Source organism: Pinus tabuliformis, chromosome 6 (genome assembly GCF_031772625.1).
Source record: "Pinus tabuliformis cultivar Carrire ecotype Pingquan chromosome 6, CPIR1, whole genome shotgun sequence".
Taxonomy (NCBI): domain Eukaryota; kingdom Viridiplantae; phylum Streptophyta; class Pinopsida; order Pinales; family Pinaceae; genus Pinus; species Pinus tabuliformis.
The window spans coordinates 1,531,788,499-1,531,804,494 of NC_142292.1; the positions used below are offsets into that span (position 1 = coordinate 1,531,788,499).

Consider the following 15,996-nt stretch of genomic DNA (forward strand, 5'->3'; position numbering starts at 1 on the left):
TACTCAAGTACCGTGGCTATCTGCAGAAGTAAATCCAAGACAAGATGGAGTTCCTGGAAAACTCCTTGCTTGGCACCGCCTTTCAATACACTATCAAGATTGAGAAAAAAAATAAATAGAAAAAGCGAGACTTTGGATCTGTGAATCTGAATGAAGGGAAAGGTACCCCCAAACCATAGAACAAAGGACAAAGCGAGGGTGGGGAAATCTAGTACAACTCGTCGAAGCTGCAAGCAAAGAACAACACCATGAAGACAAATAAGGACATAGGGAAATGGTGTGATTTCCATAACAACCCCACTCACAACACAAGTGAGTGTTGAGCCAAGCAGTCACTGGTGATCGAGCTAAAGGCGTCCAAAATAGACGCATGTTCTAACTCTAAGTAAAACACCAACAAGGGGAATGACAAAGGGAAGCAGATTATTGATGCGGAGCCTAGTGCCACCATTGCCACCACAAAGATACATAAGGATGAGCCTAAAGATACAGAGGAGTGGGAGCGACTCTTCCACTCACGGATTTGGGTGAAGGGTTCACTGTTGTAGTTCATTGTCGACAATGGGAGCCAAAAAAACCTCATTTCACGAGAGGTCGTGAAGCAGTTGGGCCTACTGACCATGCAACACCCACAACCATACACCATTGAGTGGCTTCATCAAGGGCGAGATCTCGTCATTAGCCAACAATGTCACCTTCCCTACAATATCAATCCCTTCATAGATGAGGTATTGTGCGATAATGCTCCTCATCAAGTTTCTGATGTTTTATTAGGCCAACCATACTTGGGGAAGAGACATGTTGTGTATGAGTCTAGGCCTCACACTTTTATTATTAATTTGGGAAATAATTTGTACAGGATACCGGAGGTAGCACCACCTACCGCCATTTCTTTGATCACTACGAAGCAATGATGTAAGATCATTTCCGAGACCGGGAGTTTTTTTCCTTATAATTCACTGTCAAGACAAGAAGAAGATTGTGGTCACGACCTCTAGATACGGCTCCTTCTCATGGAAAAACATATGGACAAGGTTGTATAGGAGTATAGGGACATCTTCACCTCACCCATAGGGGTACCTCTACACTGTCAGGTCAGGCACTCCATTAATCTGACCCTAGGAGCGTCGCTACCCATTGGACCGACTTATCGACACTCTATTCTGGAGAACGATGAAATCAAGAGGAAAATTCAGGAGTTGTTTCAGAAAGGGTACATCGGGCCAAGTTCATCACCTTGTGAGAACCTGATCGTGTTGGTATAGAAGAAGGATGAGACTTGGAGACTCTGTATTGACTATAGGGTTTTGAACAAGATCACTATCCAAAATAGGTATCCAATCCCACAAATTGATGACCTTCTAGACCAACTCAAGGGGGCCAAATATTTCAACAAGATTGACTTGAAGTCTGGTTATCACCAGGTACCGATCAAACCCTACGATGTGTGGAAGACTGCCTTCAAATCCAAGGAGGGCCTTTTCGAATGGTTTTTCATGCCTTTTGGGTTGACGAATGCCCCCAAAACCTTCATGAAGTTGATGGACAACATCTTGCGACCCTTCACCAACTCATTCATGGTGGTGTATTTGGATGACATTCTGATCTTCAACCAGAGTTGGGAATAACACCTCCACCATATTCGATAGGTCCTCCAAACCCTGTGGTAACACAAGTTGTGTGCCAATTTGGAGAAATGCACTTTTGGTATGACCCAGTTTCAATATCTATGGTACATCATTGATGAGTGGGGTGTCCATGTGGACCCAGTCAAGACACAAGTCATTTGGGCTTATCCATCCCCAACCACTCTAACATAACTCCACAAATTTATGGGTTTTTCCAACTTCTACTGCAGGTTCATGTTGGGGTTCTCTCATATAACTTGGCCTTTCACTAGAGTCACCAAGGGAGGAGCGAAAGAAAACTTCTTTTGGTATGAATCCCAATAGAAATAATTTTCCAAGTTGAAGCATCGCCTCTTCTCTGCACCAATGCTCACATTACCAGACCCACAACAACCATTTGATATCGAGACATATGCCTCCGACTATGATATTAGTGCAGTTCTTACTCAGCAGGGGCATCTAGTGGCATATCATTGTGAGACACTTTTAAACACAGTCCAGAAGTATCCCACCTATGAAAAAGAGATGTATTCCATTGTGCAAGCTTGCTGAAAATGGAAGTATTACATTTTGGAGAAGGAAACGGTCACAGACCACCGACCCCTGCAATTCATAAAAACACAAAGGAAGTTTCAGAATGATTATCATCAGAAATGGTCCACATACTTGCAATAATTTCATTTGACATTAAGTACAAGAAGGGAAACACCAACAATGTTGCAGATTGCCTCAGCCGACCACTGGTCATCATGTTGACCACTATGCTCAACTCTTATGGGAATGATAATGTGGGGTGGTTACATATTTACAAGAGTAATCCAGAATTCAACAACACATGCGAAGCGCTCCTGCAAGGTAAGCAAGTTCCAAAATTTCACCTCCAAGATGCACTGTTATGCCACCTTGGACACATTTTTGTTCCTTCATGTGAGTGTGCCAAGATGATTTGTGAGGTGCACTACAGTCGGATCACTGGACTATATACTCCTTTACCTACTACTAGCCGACCTTGGGAACCATCTTCATGGATTACATGTCGTTCCTTCCTTCTACTAAGCATGGAAATGAATGTGTTTTCGTGGTCGTCAACAGATTCTCTAAGATGGCCCTTCTGGTGGCTTGCAAGAAGAGTATCACAGTAGAAGTCACTACTAAGCTCCTATTTTAACGAGTGTGGGTACATTTTGGGATCCGACAGTCCATTATCTCAAATTAGGACAACAGGTTCCTAAGTAAATTTTGGTCAAGTCTCTAGTCAATGTTCGATACCAAGCTCACTAAGTCCACATCTTTCCACCCCCAAACTGATGGCCAAACAGAGGTCGCCAACAGGATGATCGTACACATTCTACGTATGTACAACTTGAAGCATTCACACACATGGGATGAAATCCTTCCCTATGTCCAACACAACTACAACAGATATCTCCATAGCTCAACTAGTCATAGCCCCTTTCAAGTGGGGTTGGGATTCCATCCACTATGGCCCATTGAAGTGGCCATATCTCTTCTCAAAGATAAGCTACCATCGCCGGAGCTAGTTTATTTCCATTTTTGTATGTAAGCATATTTCAGTTCTTTGATATTAATGAAATGAAGTTTTATTTCTATTGCATCTCTGTGTTTATGTGTATATATGTATTTTATTGCATTCCTGCATAAGTCTGGATAATTTGAACCTTGTCAAATACATAATAGAAGTAACAACAATCAACTGCGTGAAATACAAGATATATCCAAAGTACAATGCTTTGGATGCAATGAATATGGACACTTTAAAAGAGATTTTCCTAAGGATCCTTGAAATAAGAAGAAAAAAAGAGTAAAGAAATAAGTGAAGCCCACATCACCGAAGAAAATGAAGAACCAAAAAAGAAGCCGAAGAATGAAGAGCCCAAATATCTCTACTACTAAATATCTCCACTCTACCAGGTTCATTAACAATATGTTTTCTTCTTATTAGAAGATGGCATTTAAAATATCTTGTATTAGTTACTTTTGCAGAAGAATTATGGCATCATGAAAATAAGCATGCAATATTGGAAGGATTAGACTCTACATAGTCAATTACTGGAAGCAGTATTCTAGTGGAATAAGGATAGATGGATTTGGACCATTTAGCTACTTTATAATATATGCACATCACAGTTCATGAAACTACTACTTGGAATCATGTTATAGAAGAAATAATTTAGCAGGAAGGGATTATCAAGATCCATTTTTAGAAAAATATTCTTCATCATATGAAAGAACTATTGTGACATGGAAAAATTACATTCCACCTAGAAGAATGAAAGCATCATGGAAGTTTGAAGAGAGTCAATTGCAACATAAAGGTACAATTGAGGCACTTCTCATCTTAATAAAGGAGTCTCATCATAAACATCATCTTCAAGGAAAGATATAGAAAAAGCTCATTCAGAAAATAGTCATCTATACAAATATTTGAAAGGAAGCGGTATGCATGTCTTTAAATAGAAGCTCTTCATTAGATGGTAGATTCATGTATTCAATAAAAGTTTTTGTAAGAAGAGATGGATGCATAAATACACTTGGAACTATGAGCATGGTATTGATCAAACAATGATATAGTCTCTTTTAGAACTTAACATAAGAATGACAGTTTCAGAGGGATCTATGAAGATTTTCATTGGATACAATATTGAAGCATTCAAAGAAAAAATTAACTAATAAGCAACATGAAAAAGAACCCTAGTACTATTTGAAGACAAATTATGCTGACCCCAGAGGGAGAAAGAAGTAGAATTTGATATCTTGACAAGAAGGCCATGGTGATTTGGTAACTCTAATATTGATGATTTTGTTTGAAGATATGATTACGCTACCTGGAAGAAAAAATTGCAGAAGTATGGGAAAAGAAAAATTATACAACTATTTGATCTAACTCAATTCAAAGTGCATATATATTAGACAAAATTGGTAATGAAAAATAATAATATGTGGAAAAAACATGTCCTAAGGCAAAGAAGGTAGTAGATATAAGATAGTTGGTTGGTCATATTGAGCTAAAAGAAGTTCACTTTCTTAGCTGAATAGAAAGATATACAATGAAAATCTACATTGAATGGTTTAACAAGATACTTATGATGACAAAGATACTACAAATTATCATTGATAGAAAATTTCAAGTAAGATAAAGAGAACCATGCCACAAAGATAGATTATGAAGAAATTTGGCTCTACAAAAACTAGGAAGGTCGAAGCTCAGGAGTGATATAAATTTGTGAGAAGAAGGAGCTCTATAGCTACTACTTAAAGATCTCTACAATAAAACATGCAGTTGATAGACGAGGCAAAATAAAGCTTATGGTTGAAGTTTCCCTAGTTAAGAGGGAGAAAGTATTATCTTCCCAATTGAAAGGAAGTATTGAAGGTCACCATATTCTCCATGTGTCATACACTAGACCAAGGCTAACAACCATAATTCTTAGTGAAGAAACTGGTAGGGAAAACAGAGGATTAGATAAGCATCTGGGATGAACACTCTTTGAGGATTACGCAGGGTCTCCAAGATAATAGTGGTCAAAGAGGACCGATATTCTTTGAGGGTTGAAAATCCAAGATAAGAATAGTCCTAAGGACATACCTAGTGAACATCTGAATGGGGTATGTGCCTTGAGAGGCAATGATGGGTCTATAGTCATGCCTCCCCAACATTGTGCTCTAATCTAGTGGAGAGATAGAGATTATTAGTCAAGGCCTTGTTATATTGATATGTTGACAATATTGGCCACGATGCTTAAGATGGCTTATCGATCCAAATCTTCTTATGAGAATATTTCAATTTGAGATTTTCCTTGTAGTTTGTTGTGTAATTATGAATACCTCCCTAGTTAAGAGGGGGTGTTGAAAATTGTAACTAGGTTTGGTATTAATAATTGTCATTGTACTTATGTAATTATATATTTGATGTAAAAGTAAAAAGAAAGAAAAATAAATTTATTTCTCAAGCATGGTTTTCATGCTCAAGTTAATTTGTTAATTAGGTCAAGAATGTTTTGTGTGCTTCTAGGGATTAATAAGTCAAAATAATATGTGTCTTGAGTCAAAGTATTTTACTAGAGTCAAGTGCCATTTGGAATTTGAAAATAAAGTGGAAACATATTTTTATTTGTGTCAAAATGTCAAATTTTCCCCACAAGACCAAGTCGGCCATGAAAGTGACCCATTCGACTACCTAGATGTGTATAAATAGAATATAGTTCGACCTCATTAGGAGCAGATCAAGCAAGTTCAATTTTTTTGCCAAGAACAAAGAGAAAATCAACAAAAATTTCAAGAATAAGAGAAAAATTCAAAGGAGAGAGAGTGAAGATAAAAAGAAGAAGAAATTTTCCCTAATTCTCTCACATGTATGAATTTTTTTAGTTACAAGGACTAAAATTCTATTGCAGGGATCGAAAATCTACAGTTTGACCAAATTTTGAAGGAGTTGAATACCATTGACTAAAGTTGACTTTGAATTATTGGAGAATATTTAAAGGAGGGATGACCTGGATCTTGTGGGAGGTCTTGGTCTTGGTGTTTGGGTCTTCAAATTCTCACTTTGATCTGATTCTATAAGGAGAGAATATTTTCTCGGTTTTCCCCTTGGAGGGGTTTTTCCTTGGCTTGGAGCCTACATCTTGTTTTCATTTTCTTTTTGTAGTCTTCATATTTTATGGTTTTTGTAACTGTTTGATGATCAAAACATAATAAAAGTAATAAAAAGGAAACATATAATCACAAAAATTATCAAAGAAAGAGAAATCAATCCTAATTGTCACCCTAGTGATTTCTCAACATAGTCTTTGTCATCATGATCACATGGATATCTACTTTTCCATGAATAATGGGGGTCGATGTGTCATTCCCTTGAATTATAGTGGTAAAAATAGGAAGGTCAACTTCCAAGCAACATATTAAATTTTGTATACAAACTTCAATTGAGGTGATTCTTGCACTGTTGGAAAGGTCTTTGTGTGTAAAATAACACAAAAAAACATGATGCTTAAGCATCAAAGTTTTACCTCCAAAAAATGTCATTTGATGCCTCAAACTTCTCCTAGAAGTTTTCAGACCCTAATTTTCCAAATTGTGCCTCGTTATTAAAAATGGTCCTATGATATATTTCCTCCACTTTTTCAACTTTTAAAGCATCAATATGGATGACAAACAATATAATTATCCAATCCAAATCAGACAAATTGTCTTATATTTTTCCCTCTAACAATGGTGCATCTATTGTTGTCTTATATATTATGGTTTCCTTGACCAATTGACAAGAATGCCAATCTCCAATATCACACAAATTTGATTATGAGATAAATAATTTATGAAATTGCTTTTGAGAAAATATGGAATTAATTGTAGGCATCAGTGATTGGTTTATTCAATTATTGTTTGTAAATTTTTCACTATAGCATTGTGGGGAGGATTGCAATGATCTTCTCTTTCAAAAGAAACACCATTGTTAGTAAGTATCAATGTAAACAGGGACACCAGATCAATAATAAGAAGAGTATTGTTTTATTGAGTTTTAAAACCTTTGATCTTATTTATGAAATGCTAGAAACTTTATGAACGAATCAACATGCATAACCAAGGGTCCTATCTTGTTGGCCCAAAAATTAGTGGGAGGATAAGTTAAGGATCCAATAATAATGAGAATGGGTCTTAGAGGGACACTATATTTGTGAATTTTGGACAATCCATAAATTCTAGGGACAAGAGGGAAGTTAGAACTCAACTTCATTTTAATATTATCATCCAATGATAACCTTTTATGGCCTTTTCTATATCCTTCGTAATCTTATTCACATATTCTTGTCTAACTTTCTATAATAATCAATGGAATTCAAATTCACATGAATTGTATTCACATAGTCTAATTTGTTAAAAAAATGTTGTTGCACCACCTCTCTACCTTGAGAATGAAAACCACGTCACAATCTCTAAGATTCTTAAGAGAATTATGTTTTATCTTATTGATATTCCTCTTAGTGGGATTTGAATGCCTCAAGATTAGCAGATAATCCTACTTGGGTTCTTCCAAAATGCTTATAGATAAGAGCTTGATGCCTTCTTCTACATGACAAACAATATTATCAATGAAAACTTTATTTGAAATGACTACAAAATTCAATATGTACACAATAGCCTTAATAAAATTGTGTTCAATCTCATGATGTGATAGATTGACCACTATTTTTATTAGGAATGACTCACTTGAGAATGGATCTATTTAGTTTATTCAATGGAATGGGTCACAAAATTTTTGAAAACTTTTTCAATTGCATACACAATGTTGTGACGTTAACCATATTAGCTTTACAAAGGAAATTGAAACAATAATTTGTTAGTTTCTCTAAGCCCAACCAAATGATAATTTTCCAGTAAATTTTTATACCCAAAAATTTATTTTTACTCAAAACCCCAAAAAAAAGATTTGAAATTTATGCACAATTACATAGCTAAGCTTCTAACAAATTATTCACAACAAAAATAAGAAATCCAAGCACACAAGTTTTACTCTAGAAAACCCCAATGTGGGGAAAAACCAATAAAGAGGGATTTTATTAGGCTTCAGAGAATAAATCAAGAAAATGTTACAACAACAATTCAAATAATTTATAGCCAAGACTGTCCCTAAAAAATGGTCCCCCTCCTTCTCACGTATGATCCAACAAATTACCTCAACCTATGAAACGTACAACTCCTTTCTGTTGAGCAAACTTAACCTAGGACATGGCTTCTCCTCTAGCAAATAACTTGACCCTAAAGACTCAACCTCTCTCTCATGTGAACTCGACTTAGGCATGGACCCTATCTTTAGCAAATGATGATAAGAACATGGCCCCTCTCTCCCTGCTAACTAGGTCCCTTCTCCTTAGTTTCTCGACCTTCCTTCTTCCCATCCAAATAAACACTCTTCTCTCTCACTTGTTGTGATCTCCAAATCGTGTCCTTCACCCACTCATTCCAACAATTTATATTTTTTCTCATAACCGTATTTCCTCCTTAAGGTCTTCAAAGAATAGATCAAAGGCCAAAATTTGATCTTATCACTTTATTTTGATACGATCAAAAAAGAAAAATATATTTCCAAAGTTATAAAATTTAGAAATCTAAGTTACAAATCTAATAATAACTATTTAAATTAATTATGATACTTTTCCTAAGTTTAAATTTAGAAAAAAGAAAAGTATTAAATAAGTAATTATTAAGGTATTTCATGCATGCTTGGAAACAAATCCTATGTAGAGAAACCTATTCAAGCTACAATTTTAACACTCGCTATTAGTGAGGAAGGTGTTCTACACCACCCCCAATAACTCCCAGAAGAATAAGAAAGTTCCTTTCATCGAGGCTTAATTCGTGAGAATTTATTCAAACTACTCATCTGTAGGTACATATTGTAGATTCACCTTTCCTTTCTACACATAGTCCCATATGAAGTGATACTTGATCTCTATATGTTTTGACATGTCATGAAACATTGCATTTTTCAAAGAGCTTGATGTTACTTTTATTATAACAATGTATAACACTCGAATCCTACTCCTAATCAAACATCCCAATGAGTAACTTATGAAGCTAAATGGCCTCACATGATTTTAAACTTGTTTCCATGTACTTAGCATTAGAAAAACTTAGTGTAATTGACTTTTGTTTGTTGTTGAACCAAGAAACAACTCCAGAAGCCAAGCTCAAACAACAACCCGAAGTAATTTTCCTCTCAGTTGTACTTCCTTCCTAGCCAGCATCCAAATCACCCACTATATTCACTCCATCTTGTTGGACATAACTCGAACCATACTCCATAGTACCATGCAAATACTTGAGTATGTGTTTTTTTTCCACCCAGTGCACTTGCTTTGGCTCAACCATAAATTGATTGTGTATTGAAAACAAAACATATATTTTTTCTAGTGTTCACTAAATATATAAGAGAGGCAATCAGTTTCCTATAAAAAGTGGGGTCCACTGCTTCTGACTTGGAAGCATCAATTTTCTTCCAATTGGTCACCATTGGCATATCCATAGGCTTGCAATACTGCATCCCGAATCGCTTTAGGATCTCCAAAATGCAGCTACACTCTCCAAGGAAGATCTTCCCATCTCTCTGCCACACATCTAGCCCCAAAAAGTAGTGCATCGACCCCATATCATTTATTTCAAACTTTGAAGAAAGATCACCCTTGCAATATACAATTATCTTCTTTAAACCTATAAGAAACAAATCATCTATCGTAACGCACTCCTCCCATTTTTAACCGCCTTCAATGGATTTCCCGGGGTAAACATGAGTTGAGGGTCATTATGATAAGACTCAATGTCCTATATGACCTTAAGGAAATGGAGTCAAAAACTTAAGACCTTATTGACTTCCATCAGGTGCTACATGACCTACAGGAGCAATCCAACTACTCTAGGTGTCCAACCCCTGAGATAACTCTCTTTTTCACTGAACTAGAGCCTCAACTGCTCCCTTTCCAAGGCATGCAAGTGACTGTAAGCCTCCAGTCACTCCCATAGGTGTGCCTACCAGTGGATGTAGAATTTTCAAGTCAGTTCGATGCCAACACCCTCAAATTACGAGCCACTTTTTCAGGGCTACGACTCATACCTCTCCCCAGAACTCAGTGAAACTTCCAAAAATGATGAATGGCATAGAAACAAAGCTTATAAACCAAAAATTGAACCAGAACTTGACCTGACGCCTCCCAACTGGGACTGACATTCTGTCAAACACATGGTAAACATGCAACCTACAGGTCATGAATGCATATCTGAATATAAGAATATGGAAACTTATCTGATATTTAACAAGAAGGACCAATGCCTTCTCACAATAGTTTTCATAACACCAATTAGGTCATGCATTCATTATTCATTCAGTTACAAGTAAAAACATGAAGAGAGCCATGACTAAGATCTGTCAAATAACCATGCTTATAACCAACATATAACTAGATAAATAACAATAATAGAATAACCATTAAAGCCACACAATAATAAGTAAATTTACTCATTACAAGAAAGAGAAACTTAGCTCTTATTAAACATAGGAAAAATCCAACCAGGTTAGGGACTTCCACGTACCACCCGACCATAGATTGGGTTGAACCAAATATTTCTTTCAACCAATCACTTGCGTGCCATATTCCAAGCATGAATGTGGGATCTCATGGGATAAACCAATCCAAAAAAACCAAGGGAGTCCAAAGGTTAAACCACCTCCACCTTCACCATATCACAGTCTCACCTAAATCGGCCCCAAGATCACAAAACCAAATTGAGCTTGGATGCCTCAGAATTCCTTCACCATCGCTTGAGGAATTTTCTTGTATCCATGCTCCTGTTGAGGGCTTCCTGTAGAAAACCATCTACACTCCCAACCCTTGGGATTTTCCTGAGACCACCTCACCCAAAAATCCAAAGCTCAACCAAGAATGAATCGCATCACACCATGGCTATTTGGAATTGGCAAGGCAAGGTTAAAACCACTGCTAAAACCCAGTAAAATTCATGCCACTGATAGAAACGGAACGAGATACACTCATGTATAAGCCATGCATGCTAAAACTAGCTAGGAAATCATACATGCAACTTGTTACCTGCAAGTAATCGCATTGAAGTTGCTTGATCCATATTTTCCTTGCTTGATCCTTGCTTTCCTTTACTTTCCTTGTCCTTCCTTTGTTTTCCTTGTCTTTCCTCGCTTGCTTGCTTTCCTTCTCCTCTTGGTGCTCTTCTCCTCTCTGAGACTAATCCGAAAATTGAACTGAAAAAAGGCTACAAACTGATGCTCTAATGTCTTTTTATTCTTGATGCCTTTAATTTCTTTATTTTCCTTTATTTTCCTTCAATTTCCTCCTCAAATGAAACATATGACCTTTCACCTATCTTTTCTCCTAATTTCCTTTATTTTCATAAATAAATTGTCAATTAATGCCTCTTTGCCTTTTCAAATCCTTTTCCAATGCCTTTTCCAATTTCCTTAGCCATAATAAACCGAAATGAACATCCACTAGGTTATTTTGCCCAACATTCAGCTTGGAGTACGAGTCCCATGACCTTGGTCTTATTTTTCCTTTATTACATGAACTCTTAACCTAGGGTTGTTACAGACCCCTCCCCCTTAGGGGAACATTTTATTAGTGTTCTATGACACCTACAACCAACAAAACCACTGAAAACTAAAACATATTGCCCATGGAACTTTATAACTTAGCTCGTTGCAGTATTTACAATGAACAACCTTTCAAAAGAAAAACCATCATGACAAACATGACAACATGACAACCATACTACTTAATGGAGCTTTATAATCACATCTCATTATGGTATTTACAGTAACAACCACATATATAGTCATGCACATTTGGTTCAACCAAAAAATAACCATACTATCTATGGAGCTTTATAACCACATCTCGATACAATATTTACAATGATATACACATATACATATGCAAATTTTCTCAACCAACAAATATAAGGATACGATGCCTGCACCTGAAACAAGGGATTCCATAGGCTCACACCTCCACCCTCAAAGTAATACCAGGATTCACTTCCTTCCCAGGAAGTCCAAAATCCACTTTCAAAGTCAAACCTGCATCCAATGTCTAGCGCTACAATCCTTGCGCTACTTGTCCTCTCAGTGAACAGTTACCAGCTCATTGTTTCGAGCAACATTCCCAATGTGCATCTGATTCCATATGGCAATTCTAATGACCAAAATAAATCCATCCCCTGGCCTTCCCTTCTTTGATATACAGTCCGTCTGGTAATCCAGTCACCCCCTTTTGTGCAGTCACTCACCTTCCAAGTTCTCTGACATCCCCTATCCCGGGAGATCCATTCCTTGGCAAGGTTTCCTCTCATTGGAAGGTCCAAAAACCAAGGCATATCCCTACCTCAAAACCAACATACCGGTTATAGCATGCTCATGGTAATCAATGGACATTATTGGGTACTAGTGTCCCATAATGGCCTTGTTCCTGAAGTCCTTTATTTTGTTTACTTCTTGTCACAACAAGTTGAACTAGCTCTTTGATCACATTATCAGGTATAACATATCACATAAGGTTAGCTCAAAACACAACCATCATAAATCATAATCATAAATCACATGTAACAATCATAAACTAGAACCATAGATCACATCCATAATTAAAAATTGAAATAAAATGTTGATACTTATCTTTCAATGATTCTTTACTTATGCCTTTGTTCTTTATCCTTTTCATACACACACCAAATTGGTTTCCAAACCTGGCAAGTACCCACTGCCTTCTCTTTAAGCAACAAGGGAATCTGGAGACTAAACCACCTCCTCCCTCAATATCAGTAATAAGGGTATCTCGACACTAAACCACCTCAACCGTCAATAGCAACAAGGGTATCCTGAGACTAAACCACCTCAACCCTCAATATCAACAACAGAATCCCACAATTAAACTGTCTCAACCCTCAATAGCAATAAGGGTATGCTAAGACTAAACCACCTCAACCCTAAATATCAATCAACAAGGGCATCCCAAGACTAAACCGCATCAATCCTCAATGGCAACAACAAGGGCCTAGAGAGTCCAATACCTACTTGTACCATCACACTGTACGACATATACACATACACAATGTACAATGCAACACATACACCTACACCTAGTGTACAACACGACACATACACCTACACCCGGTGTACAACACCACACATACACCTACACCCGGTGTATAACACAACACATACACCTACACCCGGTGTACAACACAACACATACACCTACACCTGGTGTACAACACAATATATATACCTACACTTGGTGTACAACATGACATATACACCTACATCCGGTGTACAACACAATATATATATATATATATATATATATATATATATATATATATATATATATATATATATATATATATATATATATATATATATATATATATATATATATATATCTATATATATATATATACACATCGTACAATACCATGAATATGAATGTCACGACACAACGACTACACAATACTTGTAACACAATACCACATATACAGAACACAACATGCACCACGTGTACACAATACCACATGTACAGATCACCACCTACATAATGTGTACACAACACCCAATGTACACAGCACCATCTGGACAATGTGTACACAACACCACATGTGCACAACACCACATGTAAAACACGTACACAACACCACATGCACACGACACCACATGTACAACATTCACACAAAACCATAAGTACATAGCACCACATATCCACATGCCCATGACACCATATGTACACAACACCATATTTACACAACACCGCATATACAACACATACACAACACCATATGTACATAACACCAGTATACAACACGTACAAAGCACCATATGTACATAGCACCATGCATACAACACGCACACAACACCATATGTACACAGTACCATATATGCAACATGCACACAACACTATATGTACTTAGTATCGCATATGAAACAGACACACGACACTATATATGAAACATGCACTCAACACCATAGGTAAATCATGTACAACAGATACATAATAGTAGTACCACACATCCACAGACCACATTGTCTCCACAAAGAAACCTTGCTTATAGTATCTGTTATCACTGACAAAATTTCAATGCCAAATGTCTGCAAATAAGCACATGAATCCTTTTTAGCAGTTTCGCAGCGCTATATGTTTAGGTGGTTTCGTAGCGCGCTACGAAACTGGGGATTTGTCCGAAACCATAGCTCACCCATATCACCTTTGTCTCCTATGGGTTCTGTGGGAATATCTGGCTCGACATGTCACAGTGCTGGTTCTTATCATCAATATACAAATAATACTGCTGTGTTTTTCATCTTCAAGGTTTTTTCATATAATCCCGCTACATTGGATGTACTCACTGCAAAGATATTGGATGTAGAGCAATGTGAAGAGTTGAAAATGGGATCATATTTAGGAGTGGCTGCAGCATCTGCAAACCCTCCAAAGTTCATTCACCTTTGCTACAAGCCTCCAACTGGAGATGTTAAGACTAAACTTGCCATAGTTGGAAAAGGATTGACATTTGATAGTGGAGGTTACAACATCAAGACAGGACCAGGATGTCTTATTGAACTCATGAAGTTTGACATGTGAGGTTCTGCAACAGTTCTTGGTGCAGCAAAGGCTATTGGTCAAATTAAGCCTCCCGAGGTGGAGGTCCATTTCATTGTTGCTGCATATGAAAACATGATTAGTGGCACTCGTATGCGGCCTGGTGACATAGTTACAGCTTCAAACGGGAAGACAATTGAGGTGAATAACACGGATGCTGAAGGCAGGTTGACATTGGCAGATGTTTTGGTTTATGCATGTAAACAAGGCGTTCATAAGGTGGTCGATCTTGTAACTCTCACTGGAGCCTGCATAATTGCTCTTGGAAATGAAATTGTTGGAATGTACACTCCCAATGATGAAATGGCAGAAGAAATATTCAAAGCTGCAGAAATTACAGGAGAAAAGTTTTGGAGAATGCCACTTGAGGAAAGCTATTGGGAATCAATGAAATCGGGGATTGCTGATATGGTGAACACTGGAGGCCGTCCAGGTGGCTTCATCGCTGCTGCACTTTTTCTTAAGCAGTTTGTGGATGAAGATGTGCAATGGCTGCATATAGATATGGCTGGACCAGTGTGGAGTGATAAGAAACGTGGTGTAACAGGATTTGTTGTCTCAACCTTGGTTCATCGCTCATGGAAATAAATCTTCTTTTATCCTTATCATCATCAGAATCCAGATAATGTGGTCATTTGCAGGGTCTTACTTTATTTGTATATGACCTATGTTTGAAACTTTGATTGTTTGGCCGATTGGTGTCATGCATCAGAACAGGGTAATGAACACGCGGCACTTTAAATTGAGCAACACGTGGCACTTTAAATTGAGGATGCCCGACGGTGATATCGACGGATCCAGCTCTCAACAGATATATTTTATTGAAATCATGGCTAGAGGAACATTTGCAAATATCCGCTTGGTGAATAAGCTCTTGAATGATGAAGTTGGGCCAAAAACCATACATATCCCCACTGGAGAGAAGTTATCTGTGTATGATGCAGTTATGAGGTACAAAAGTGCAGGGCATGATACAATTGTTCTTGCTGGATATGAAGTTGGTGGTACCTGTTTCTCTCGGTCAGGCATTGTTTGCTTCCATTCCCCGGTTTCCTATTACACATGGGATCAAATGCAATGATCTTTACGCCTTCAACATTGGATGCTATATTATTTGGGCTGTTGTAGCTGGAATTGGATATGCTGTTGATTATCTAAAGTCACATAACTTGAAATAT

The 15,996-nt window shown here is 37.3% G+C and overlaps 1 pseudogene; it reads left to right on the forward strand.

Annotated features, from left to right (window-relative positions):
* Nucleotides 1-14,434: 14,434 nt before the first annotated feature.
* Nucleotides 14,435-15,406, forward strand: LOC149264565 (leucine aminopeptidase 2, chloroplastic pseudogene; annotated as a pseudogene).
* Nucleotides 15,407-15,996: the final 590 nt, after the last annotated feature.